Below are 12,286 nucleotides of genomic sequence, written 5' to 3'. Positions count from 1 at the left end.
TGTTTTATATATATAAAATATGTTTATATATATATATAACATTTTTTCTAAATCTTTGCTTAGCTATATTTTATATATTTTTTAATATTATACTACATTTATATTAAAATAGTGTCGTTAAAGTCTATCACACATCGCATAAAATTCAACCAATAATATTTTGACACATTTATTCCAAATGTGAAGAATATGAAGATTAGAGAGGTTAGATGTAATCTACAAAAATTTTTCCTGAAAAAACACACGAAGAGAATTTTAAACTAGCCAACAGCCCGCCTAATTTCTTGAATAAATCGAGAAATAAAGCGTCACGCCCAGCGAATAAAAATTCAAATTTGCCTACTTTATCTGATCACTTATTTCCTTATCCCATTAGAAAAATCGCTACGAATGGACCGAGTTAAAGGAATGTAAAGTGGAATCTTATAACGGAAGCGAGTCTACATAATGAGAAATAAAAAGCTTCTAGCCGGTGTGAAGAAGCGTCAAGAAATCTGATTTGTCCCATCTCTTTCTGAACAGAATTGTAAAACGATTTCGAATACATCGTGTATTGACCAGTTACAATTTTGTTATTTTTTTTGTTCAATCAATGCAGTCGAATCTTCGACAACTGGACAACGGCCAGATCTTGATTTCGCTTCGAGGAGTACGGTGAATGCTGCCTCGATTTTACACACCGCAAATTCGCCAAAGCTGTTACTTACGAGCAACTTAAAGCAAAAACTGCCGGATTGCTGCCAAAGTGATCAACAGTAAATTTGTAAAAAAAAAAGTCGCGAACTGAATTCCGCACAAGTAAAACGTATACGATAAAGTGATAATCCTTTCTCGTTTGACGACGCGATAAATTTTCACATGAAATTTAAGGTTTGTCAAGAGCTACGTCGTCGAGCTTGAAGTACGTGGTTCTAGACCGAGCTAGTACCTCGAGTCCTCGGAAACAGCCTTGGTATAATAAGAAACTCGAGGCTGAGTAATGTCCAGTTATATTTCTTGGACTTCACGACGGAGCCGAAACTCTTTTAACCTATCTCTCTTCTCTTCTCGACTTTCTTCCTTTTTCTCATGGGGTAACTCGAGTGTTTCGGAGTGGTCTTATAATAGTTGATGGATTGTTAAATCTTTAGTTTATAAGTAATTGTGAATTAAATTAGGGTTACTGAACTTTATATTACTTACCTAAACTTTGTGATTTTTTAAAATTCTTGAGTCCAAAATTAATGGTCAAGTTTAAAAAAGGAAATATTTTTTTAACATAAAAAAACAAAATATTTTTAATCAATAAAATATATATAAAAAAAAGCAAACAAATTTATAAACGTTTCAACCCTTCTTTTTGAGTCCTTATCAATATAAAATCTAAATATAGTAAATTCTAAATTACATAAGTACATAAACCTATTCAAAAATGTATTTAAAGTCGGTGCGATTATCTATTTAAGGTGGTAAAGCACGATAAACTCGCACGTTCTTTCCTATCCAAATGCCAATTTAGATAAAATAAAAATGGTGTCGTATACATTGTATCAATAGTTGAGCCACCTCGTTCACCAAGATATTTTTAAATATTTACACGAGTATAATAAAGATTTTAAGAAAAAGTAGCATTTTGGTCATATTAAGTACACATTTATCTAAATTGGCCACATTGGTTATATACAAACAGTTTCCTCTCTTTTAAAATCTCGTTATGAACGAAACATTGTGAAAATTTAAACAAAATATAGTATTGTAAAATATAACTATAGTGCTGCGATAAAATGAACTCCGAAATAATAATTATTCTTGATAGTTATAGAAAGCAATTATTTACCTTCGAAATATTACATCACGACCACAACGTTTTGCTTTACTGACAATAACAGAATGAACAAATTGAGCAATAAATTGAGCATGCAATCGAGTCAGATCGCGAACAGCCTGTACTTCCTAATGCTATCTATTAAATTTATTATAATTATTTATAAACAGCAAGTAGAACATATTGAGTATCATAGGTCATGTAGGGTCTGATTATTTTATTTAATTTTACAGAAAAGTTGATTTTGATAGTGTTAATAATGAAACGATTTTTGAATATTTAAAAAGAAGGATTCTATACATAGATATTTATTTAGTTATTAAAAGGAGACTTATAATCTATTCAAGATACCTATACAATTTCTTTTCTGTTAATTTTATAAAAATTAAAAAAATTCAACACTAGTTAATTAAAATTAACTTAGCCTCTTTCTTAAACATTTTTAATTGAAGTCTAATCTTGTTTTTTTTTTAGAAATAAAAAAATATGTGTCGAGACTTATTAAAATAAAATGTAAACTGACTCTAGTTTCGACAAATTTTAAAATACTAGTTTTAATTTGTTTTAAAAGCTGTGCTGCGCTATCTTTTCATACATATAATCTTTAATATTTTCATATTCAAGTAAAGAAATAATAATTTGTTGCATATGTATGTATACATAAATATGTATGTATATATATATATATGTATATATTATATATGAAAAAAAGATATAGAGAATCGTTAGTATTTGATTCTAAGCAAAATTGAATGAAGGAAATATATAGAAGTAATTTCCATGGAATATATGCGTTACATTACGATATTGCGACATATCGAAGAAGAAATATCACGCGCGGCACGCCCCAGACCATCGTGCGACGGAAGATACCCGAATATGGGCCTCCAGAGTCCTCATTTTATAAATGTACGATTGCGTAAAATTCAAAGCTTTTCCCTCCGTATTTCAGTCCCTTCGAGAATGTACTGCGATTGGAAAAATCCATGAAATCTGTTTAATCTCGAACTGTACACACGAAAATAGCAGCACGCATGTACGTGAATTAATTAAACAACGCATACGACTCTTTGTATTCGTGTAAACCTATAATCAATTGACATTTAACATTTTGTTTCAATATTAATAGACTCTCGGTTTGTTTACAACAGCAGTGATAACATTAATTTTATCTGTTTAAATTATATATACATATATATAAAGAAAGCCATTTTGCTGAAAATTTAGCTAGATGCAGATCTAAAAATAATTTTGGGCTATTAAAATGATTTCATAGGAATTTCAAACATGATGAGCAATGCTGCAAAATGTTATGACATTTTAGCAACCAATTTAAAAGTTCTACACAATTATTTTGGATGTTCTAATAAAACTTTTAGATTTGTTTCTGGACTAAAGTCTTAGAATTTAGAAACGTCAACAAAATCGTTCTTTCCGTGTATCCCTTCTAGATTAAACAATTCTTTTCTTAGTTAATTGTTTTTTACTCCAGATTCCTACCGTTATTGAATGATAATATTCTAAACTTAAAATGACAATATTATCGATACGTCAATTTTACGTACAAGGAAATAAGTCACTCTTAATTAATGTAATATAAATTTTTATACGTTTCATATTTTTAATGATAAAATATTTATAATTTCGATTTTTTATAAATACAAATAACTTAATTCTTCGTTGACATACTGGGTACCACTCACAAAATTATTTTAACTCTCTGAAATTCAATTTTCTTTTCTTTTGTAGAACAAAAATACAATTTTTATAAAAAAATTTTTGTTTTTTCAATTCCCAAAATAGCCTACATTTAATATGCAAAATAAATACCTTTTATCTAAAACCAACTTACAAACTAATTTTTTTTTTTAAGTATCATATCTGAACAACAATTTTGTAAATTTTTAACTTTTAATATTGAATTTTTTAAAAGTCACAATTTTTCAAAGATTTTACTCATTTTTCTCTATTCATTAAACTCAAGAATTTTTTTCACAAAAACTGTAATGAAATTTCAATCAAAAACTATTTGGATGTATTCTACAGACTTTAAAATTAATCCATAATTTTTATCATATTAATTGGATTTTTTAAATAACAATATCAGTTTGTTTAAATAATGTCAAATTGTTTTAGACCTCGCTCTGGGTGTGAGCCACCCCAGTGTGTCAAAAAAGTGATCGAAAAAAGAAGTGTATCAACGAAGGGTTAACTCAAAAAGAAAGAAATAATAATGATCACATTGTGAAATTCAATTTTGAAATGATATGGGATATGTAATCCAATTGTGTGTGTGCGTATGTGTGTGTGTGTGTGTGTGTGTGTGTGTGTCTTCGTACACTTAAATAAAATATAGTAACACAAAACTTGGAAAAATTGGAATCACTTATCACGCTATCTACTATAATATTGATCCAGAAGAGTCAAACTACATAACCAAAATACATTATATACGGACAAAATTTTTAGAAGCTTGTTTCCGCTTGTCTTTTCAACCTAGCAGATCTAATTAGCACTGAAGGTATAGCTGAGTGCTCAATGACCTCGCTCATTTATACGCAAACGTATCGATAGCATTCTAGGATTAAATCATGCGCAATGCGCTGATCTATTGTTAATCTCTTTGAACGTATTTAATTCAGGAATGTCAGGCCTAATTTTCCTCTTTGTTTCAGTATCCTTTCATGGCCATATTAATTCGCAGCCAAGCGATGTTTTAATAGAACCGCAATACTCTTTACATTTTCGAGGCTTCCGACGTAAACCGCTACGCGTACAGTCGTGCTGTAATTCAACCAAAGTTCCCTAATGAATCAGGTCCCAATTAGTTCGTATAACGAAGGTCCGACGGTTATAACGTTGGAGGAACACAGTACCCGAGAGGGTGCATGAAGCAAAGAAAAGAAAGAGAAACGTAGGAGTAGAACAGAGAGTCACGTCGAAGTCAATCGGCGCAAACGGTTTGCCCGATTTCCCTCAAAATTACGTTCTGTGTCCCAATTCCACACGTGCGCGAAAGTGACGATGACGAACAAGAAGAGCTACCTCCTTGTGTCGTCTTCCAATATCCTTTTGCCAATTGACAAATACGGTTGCAAATGGATCACATTCAATCGTTATGCAAATATTGCACGATCACGTTGATATCAGTACGTGAAAAATTCGCTCGGTTTTCGATTGCATTTCGAAAAAAAAAAAAAAGAGGACAGTTGTAAAGTGAGAAAATGTCTTCCATATGTTGTCGTCGTATGTCATCCTGTTTATTCCGTGCACCTTACAATCACGAATCGAACCAACCTGCAACGATTTATATAAGTCAAAATTTTTAACTGCTGTGCTTGTCAGCGAACGTTACGTGGAAACATTGCTTCGTGACATTTTCCAGCCACCAGATTGTCATGAGAAATAGCACGGATGCAGCAGAAAATGTTACAGTTGTTACAAAACTTATGGCTTTATCATTTCATTGTTACACTCGCGCGAGAGGTCGTTTCAAATAGACGAGCGTAATAGGTGAGTTAAAAAATTGTATGAAAGAGAAACAGCTCTGGTATTTCGCGTCTTTACATTTATGAAGCTTCATCTTTTTAAAGTTAAATCTCGAAGCCTTAAATTTTGAGGATGCACTTCGAGTAAGTTAGGGCATATTCTACATGTCTGATAATTTGTATGGATCAAAATGCACCAAATATGGATAGGATAAGGCAGATGGACCAACTATAACGCGTATCTACCCACATACACATACTCGTATATGTACACACATACAGATATATTGACATACATACATACATACGTACACTCTCACATATATCCAATACCATTGGGATGCTATATTGAAAATCTCACCTAACTTGACATACCTCAGCACTTTGTATGTTCTTTTCTATTGTAGTGCGCGAATGCAGTTCCTACGGCTTCGAGTAATTTCTAAAAACGTCTGCTGGATTCCAAAATTATTCTCCGAAATATTTTCTTTTAAATCCAGCGTACTTGAGGAATGATTTCTATAATTTCGTGCATGTATATGTATGTGTGTGTGTGTGTGTGTGTGTGTATTTGCATAAAAATGATTGCCCAGCAATTCTATTTTTGGACACTTATCGACAATCGTCTTTGTTGCGTCTCTGTTTTCTGCTCTTACGCGATTTACCATTGGACATATACGGAATTATTTTCGGTTTCAAGATATTGTTGCCCTCTTATTTTTCCTTCGAGACAGGACGGAACGAGATCTTATTTGATAACGATTTTTCTGCCAGTCACATTCAACCATGTTTTATTAAAGCTTTTCCTTTAGACAAGAATGAGCTATCGAGAAATGATTATTATCCTGGTGTATAATGATATTATTATCTTCTTGTTAAAGTATCTCATTTTAATAATAACGTTCCTTTTACTTGAAAAGGTTAAAAGATTCTCAGAGAATATTTGAATATCGATTTCTATTTTCAACGCTATTTTGCAACAAAATGATATATTTCAAAATAACTTCTTCATTTACAGTTAATTGCAACTACATATAAAGTATTTATCTGCATTTGCGCCCACACGGTATTCTTTAATTACGTATTTATTAAAAGATAACAATGTAACTTTATTAGCAATATTAATACGTAGATTTATTACATAAAATTTGTTAAATGAATAATTTCCAATCATGCATTATATTTTTTTCTACCTACCGGAAATAAAATACTTGGACTGATAACAACCTTTATTTAAAAGCTCGAGCACGGAAGTTCGATAGAAGTCAGAACTTTCTTATCGAGATAAAATTTATTCAATCTCGAGAGCACTCGAAGAGTTATCGATCCGTCGCATTCATCGGGTAGCAATTGTTTATTTTGCTAGCTGGGAAGAAGTGGTGGTTGAAGCAAGATCTCGAAAGTTAACCAGCTGCTTTAGTTGATGGATAAAATTTTCCATAAAATTTCAATAGCATGCAGAAAAGTTTGTTCGTGACTATAAAATAATCGAATTGAATAAAGCTCGTATTTCGGTTTATCAAACTGTTGTCGCTTACAATTCAATGGTGATTTTTGTAACATTTTTACAAACTAAAACTTTTGTAAGTTTAAAAATCTTTGTATACATAAATCAGGATTGAAACCATCAATTCCAATAAAGAAGAAATTATACGTAAAGATAAGTTAGAATAAATATTTGGAAGAATGTACGAGTATATTTGAAACTTACTAAATTAATAAAAAAACATTTCGAACTTATTCGTAAGTAAAGTGTCTTGCAGTCCTACATACAGTTTGCGTGTGATATTGTTTTAATTATTTATGGAATGTTATGAATATAATTAAAACTGTAGAGAACTTTAACAATTTTAGCAAATCCATTACACGATATGTTTATCTCATTATTTAATTGCTTCTACGGAAGTTTCCCGCCCATATTACGTTGTAACTGCTTGAGATTGCTTACATTCTGAGGCAGCTTTACTGTACGTAATGTTCATTTCAGATTACTTTTCCCACCAACGCTGCTTCAATAACGCAGAATTTAAAACTCCGAAATTGACTCAAACCGTAAATTTATCGATGCAGTTCAGCGTTTTAGTTCGATTCACATTAAGTTCTCTTGGATCTTCAATATATCCGGAATGATGTAAATGAACAAGTACATATTCGTCACTTTTCTTGCACTTGTTATTGTAAAATATAAACTGTATAACGCATATATTTTTGCTCTCACACAATTATCGTCTAAACTAATATGTATAAATCCATTATCTTTTTTCCTCCGCTGATCAAAGTTATAAATGTATGTTTATCCGTTCGTGAAACAAATATAGCAATTTATAATTATTACTTCAAAATATTCCATTAAATTATCTACTGTTGTAAACCATTTTGATTATACAAATATAAAGTTAAAATCAAGATAATGTGAAAAACATTACTTTTAAATATTTTTACAAAAATACAGCTAAAACAAAAAGTTAAATGCAATATTAAGGTAGAAGACCGCGGGAGAATAGCCGCAGAACATTCATTGTGAACCAGGTTAAAAACGGTAAAATGAAATTTCTACATTATTTCACACCGTAACTTCTATCGGAGAGTTTAAAGCTCGTTCTCGGCAAACGAATTCTTTGCGATATGAATCAGGAATGCATCCAGTAAGAAATTCTTATAACGGCATTGAATCGGCGTTGATATCCGATATTTATTAATCATTGATGACCTTTCAACATTTTAAGTGCGACTGAATGATGTTTACTTTGACATACTTTTAATTTCAGTTGAAATCTCTCACGCTTGCGTTTTCTCATGTTCCTCGTCGATGCGATATAAAAACTTGTGTTCAACTTACCGGAAATTTATAGGCGCCAAGCTTACCTCACAAAGAACGATCCTGTCGTCGCTTCACTAGAAATCCCAATCCGTTTTCTCATCCCTTATTCACCTGCGGTCGAGCATATTCTTTCTTGGGGTTGAGGCGTGTATAGCCACGAGGGGGTAGTTCTCCGGAATATCGCACGAACGACCGTGGCACCTAGAAAAGAGGGGGAAGCGGGCACGCTTATTACGTGCACTGGAAGTAAATGAGAAGCTATCGCTGCACCTCCAAATCGGATTCTCATTAAAGTCCTGGTTTCAGCGGAAATCGCGTTTTATTGGATCTTTGATTGACGAGATTACTGCTAAAACGCAAGCACCGATACCAAACGCGGTCTAATCGCCCAATCACAATGAGCCTTTCGGACATTCCTTTCCATCCTACGTTCAAATAGCTTTCCTTTTTATCAAATTAAAGTAGCTTCCGATCGATATAATCTTTCTAACAGTTTGAAAAGTATAAACTATTTAATATACAAATCTGTATTTACTTTTTAAAAATTCATTTTGTACTTATATTAAAATTTTGTTAATATTTCCGCAATTTAATGCGTTTCCTAATAGTTTTGACAGTTGATTTATGACACGGTTAAGAACAATGCAATACGATAGAATAATGACGTCGGTATCTGCCACTGCTGTTTAGTTTAAGTAGGTAATCACCTTCCATCGCCAAGCGACGAGTAAATTACCGCTTCGCCGCAATGCGCCATTATTTTGCTGGGATAGTAAAAATTAATCGGCTTAGGCATCAAGTTGCACCGTGAAAAACGAGCTATAGACGAGGCACTTGTCTTCATAAGCAAATTAACTCACTAATTACTTTACTCAAATTAACTCCAAATATTTCCATTTATTATGCGCCAGAACTACATTTGAATATGCTTCAGTCTCGTAAACCCAGCTGCTTCAAACTTGTTGGAATTGGAATTTGAAGATTGAAATGGTGTGCTTTAACATGCAGTTATTGGAAATGTCTTACTTCACTGATTTTTATTGTGCAGCGAATTCGTATTTAGAATGTCAATGATTTTGAAGATAAGACGCAAAATCGATAAAATCATGCGCCTTTTATATACTTAATAATAATCCATAATAATAGTCAAATGCTGACTAAGTGAGTGACACAGTGGCTCTTATACAAAAACGATTCGCGGAAAGATTAATTCCAGTCTGTTAGTTTAAAATATATATAGGACCTGCACCAGATTAAATTATGACGAGCTTTATTGATATCTCCCAATATTTTCTAACAATAAGCGTAAAGCTGATAAATTGCGCTTTAAATAATATCGAATCGTTGGGTGAAACAATGAAAATTCGCAAATGAATGTTTTATGGGTTATACGCAAATTTAATGTCGTATCACGCACAGCCTCACTAAATACAGCTAACAACATGAAGCGATATTGATCGAACGTAAATAAATATGTATACAAATATTATAGTTCCGAGTTTTTGTGTGTGTGTGCGCGCGCGCGCGCGCGCGTGTGTGTGTGTATGTGTACGAAGCAGTTTTACATATGGAAATATATATGCACCGTAGTTACTTTCCTCACTCACTTGTAAAACTAACACGTTGATAATGCACGCACGTTAATTAACTTTTGTATTTTATAACCCATACATTTTCGTTGTCAATGTAATTTTATGCATACTCAAAAATAAAACTTTCAATATATTTGTAAATTCCATTCATATAGAATATCGCGCTATATGGTAACATATGTATAATCATAATAAAAAAATAAAAATTTAATTTAGTCTTAATACTGCGTACTTTATTTCAAAATTTGATAAACCAAGGTAAAACACTGTACATTTGACACAAATGTACCTATAAGGGAAATAAAAACGCACATACACCGATTGCACTTAACCGTGCTGGAAGCACGGAATCGATCAGACCGATTCTCAATCCGATAGCTCGTAAAGCGTATAGAGTTCATATATTTCGTTGTCTTGGCAAGGAAGAGGGGGGAGAGAGAGGAAGAGAGAGAGAGAGAGAGAGAGAGAGAGAGAGGAAAAGAAAGGTGCCAAGGCAAAGGGAGAGCGCTTTCCGTGTTACGACATCCAGCTGCAGTTTGAGAAAAATGACCCGTCTCGTAGTTTCTCCCTCTCGTAACGAAAAATCCCGTTCCCGGCGATATATCAGATCGCGTCGCGTCTAAAACCGATGGTGCAACTTTTGTCCAATAACGCGATACGTAAACGTCCGTATACACGGCCCAACGAAACCCATCCAGAGTAGATAGATATATTTGTGCGAATACCCGGAGAATCCAGTCCGAGCCCTATCCTTTCGGCTCCGATCTCTACGCTGGAACAGTCGGTAGACATTATTCTTTCGCGAATTGCCGATGCGTTTCAAAAGTGGCTCTTTGTCGTAACCAGAAACGCCGTGAGCACTCACGAGACTTCGGGTGCAAAACATCGTATAAAATCGAGATAGGAAAGCGAGCAGGCACGCTCTCGGCTCCGTTGTCCGATTCTGCATCGCCGAACGAAAAAGACAGGCATATATGCGCGTCTAGTTTTTGTTCAGGAACATCGAGATCCAAAGAGATTTTTTACTATTTCAAACGGCTTCGAAAAGAATAAATATATGTACAGAGACTTTAGCGTTGCACGTCGCGTCGATATGATGACAGAATGAAAGTAGAGCGTGTCAGAATTGTGTCGTTTCCCTCTGTACTTGTATCTCGTACTATTTCGACGGAATCATGCCTTTCTCGTGATTTAATTAACTATTTCCGTCGTAATTTTTATCCACTAATATTTATTAATTGTATATAAAACCTACGTCAGATATTATACTTAAACCTTTAATCTATACATTTACCGGCTTAAAGACAACATAAGAAATAAGATAATATTGTGACTGTGACAATAAGTTATAGATGATGACTACGTGTGCGAATATCACTGTTGAATGGAAGGGCGACCCTGTGGGATCAGTACATGCGAAGAAAAACCTATAATATAGCTCACACATCAAGCGGTTTTTTTTTTTCATTTTTTTCCTATTGCGTCGTATAACGTTCGGAAGGGAAAATGATATAGGTTAAAAGTACGTGAGCGAAATATTTTACGCGCGTCCCCACGGCCAGTCGGAAATACGGAGTATCGTCGCGAGTTCCTATTCTCGAACGAAACCGACAGACTCTGACAAAGGAAAAAGATCGACCTCGGCGAGCTATATCGCGTTTTTACAAAGAATCCCTCGATAGATATATGGCCGGTATCAGAAGCCACATGCGTGTTACACGAAAAGATATAGAGTTTGGTGTCCATTGGATAACACAACTAAAAAGACAGCGCGCGAAATTGTATTGGCAATACAAATTGTGGATTGATATATTGAGTTATTGTGTTACTAGATCGATCTTGTACCTTTCTTTTCAAATTAAAAATTTGTTTGATAATTATTATATATAAAAAAAATAATTTTGTTCGGAATAATAGATTTTATGTTACTATAGCAAAACCTATCAATTATCATACGGACAGCGAAGTGATTTGTTAAGATGTTAATTGTCGGATATAATTTTGCTAAAATTACAAAATATTTAAATAAAATTATGATAGAATAAATTAGTTTTCATTTAGTTATCAAAGCTTTTTCGATGAGAATAAAGTACTAAATAGATTTAGAAGATATGACGATTGGATACCATTTATTTGCACCTCCAAGGAGACGAATGTGACGAAAGGATAAAATGCGTGTCATACCTTTATGACTCTTTGCAATGCGCGAAGCATATGGTACTGTGGCGGCTGTCGCTCCTTTATGGCACTGGTTTCTACTTTGATGTTTTTGGTATTCAGGCCACGCGCGTCAAAATCACCAGGTGGTAAAAACTCGAATGAAGGGCTAGTACAGCGACTCTCGAGATGTTACGGTACTTACAAATCTTTACCGTTGTTGTAAAAGAAGAAAAGACGAAAAGAATGGAATTTAAAGGAAAAGAAAGTAAGAATTTTCATGTCATTTCATCTATATAAGTAAAAATCAATGAACTAAAAAGAAATATACATATTACTACGAAACCTTCGTTACATCGAGGACGCAAATATTTTTGCAAGAAGGAGCAGCTAAATCTAATTAAAAAGAAACTTTATTCCGCGT

Source organism: Trachymyrmex septentrionalis, unplaced genomic scaffold, assembly GCF_001594115.1.
Source record: "Trachymyrmex septentrionalis isolate Tsep2-gDNA-1 unplaced genomic scaffold, Tsep1.0 scaffold52, whole genome shotgun sequence".
Taxonomy (NCBI): Eukaryota; Metazoa; Arthropoda; class Insecta; order Hymenoptera; family Formicidae; genus Trachymyrmex; species Trachymyrmex septentrionalis.
Note: the sequence above shows the minus strand (reverse complement) of the source record.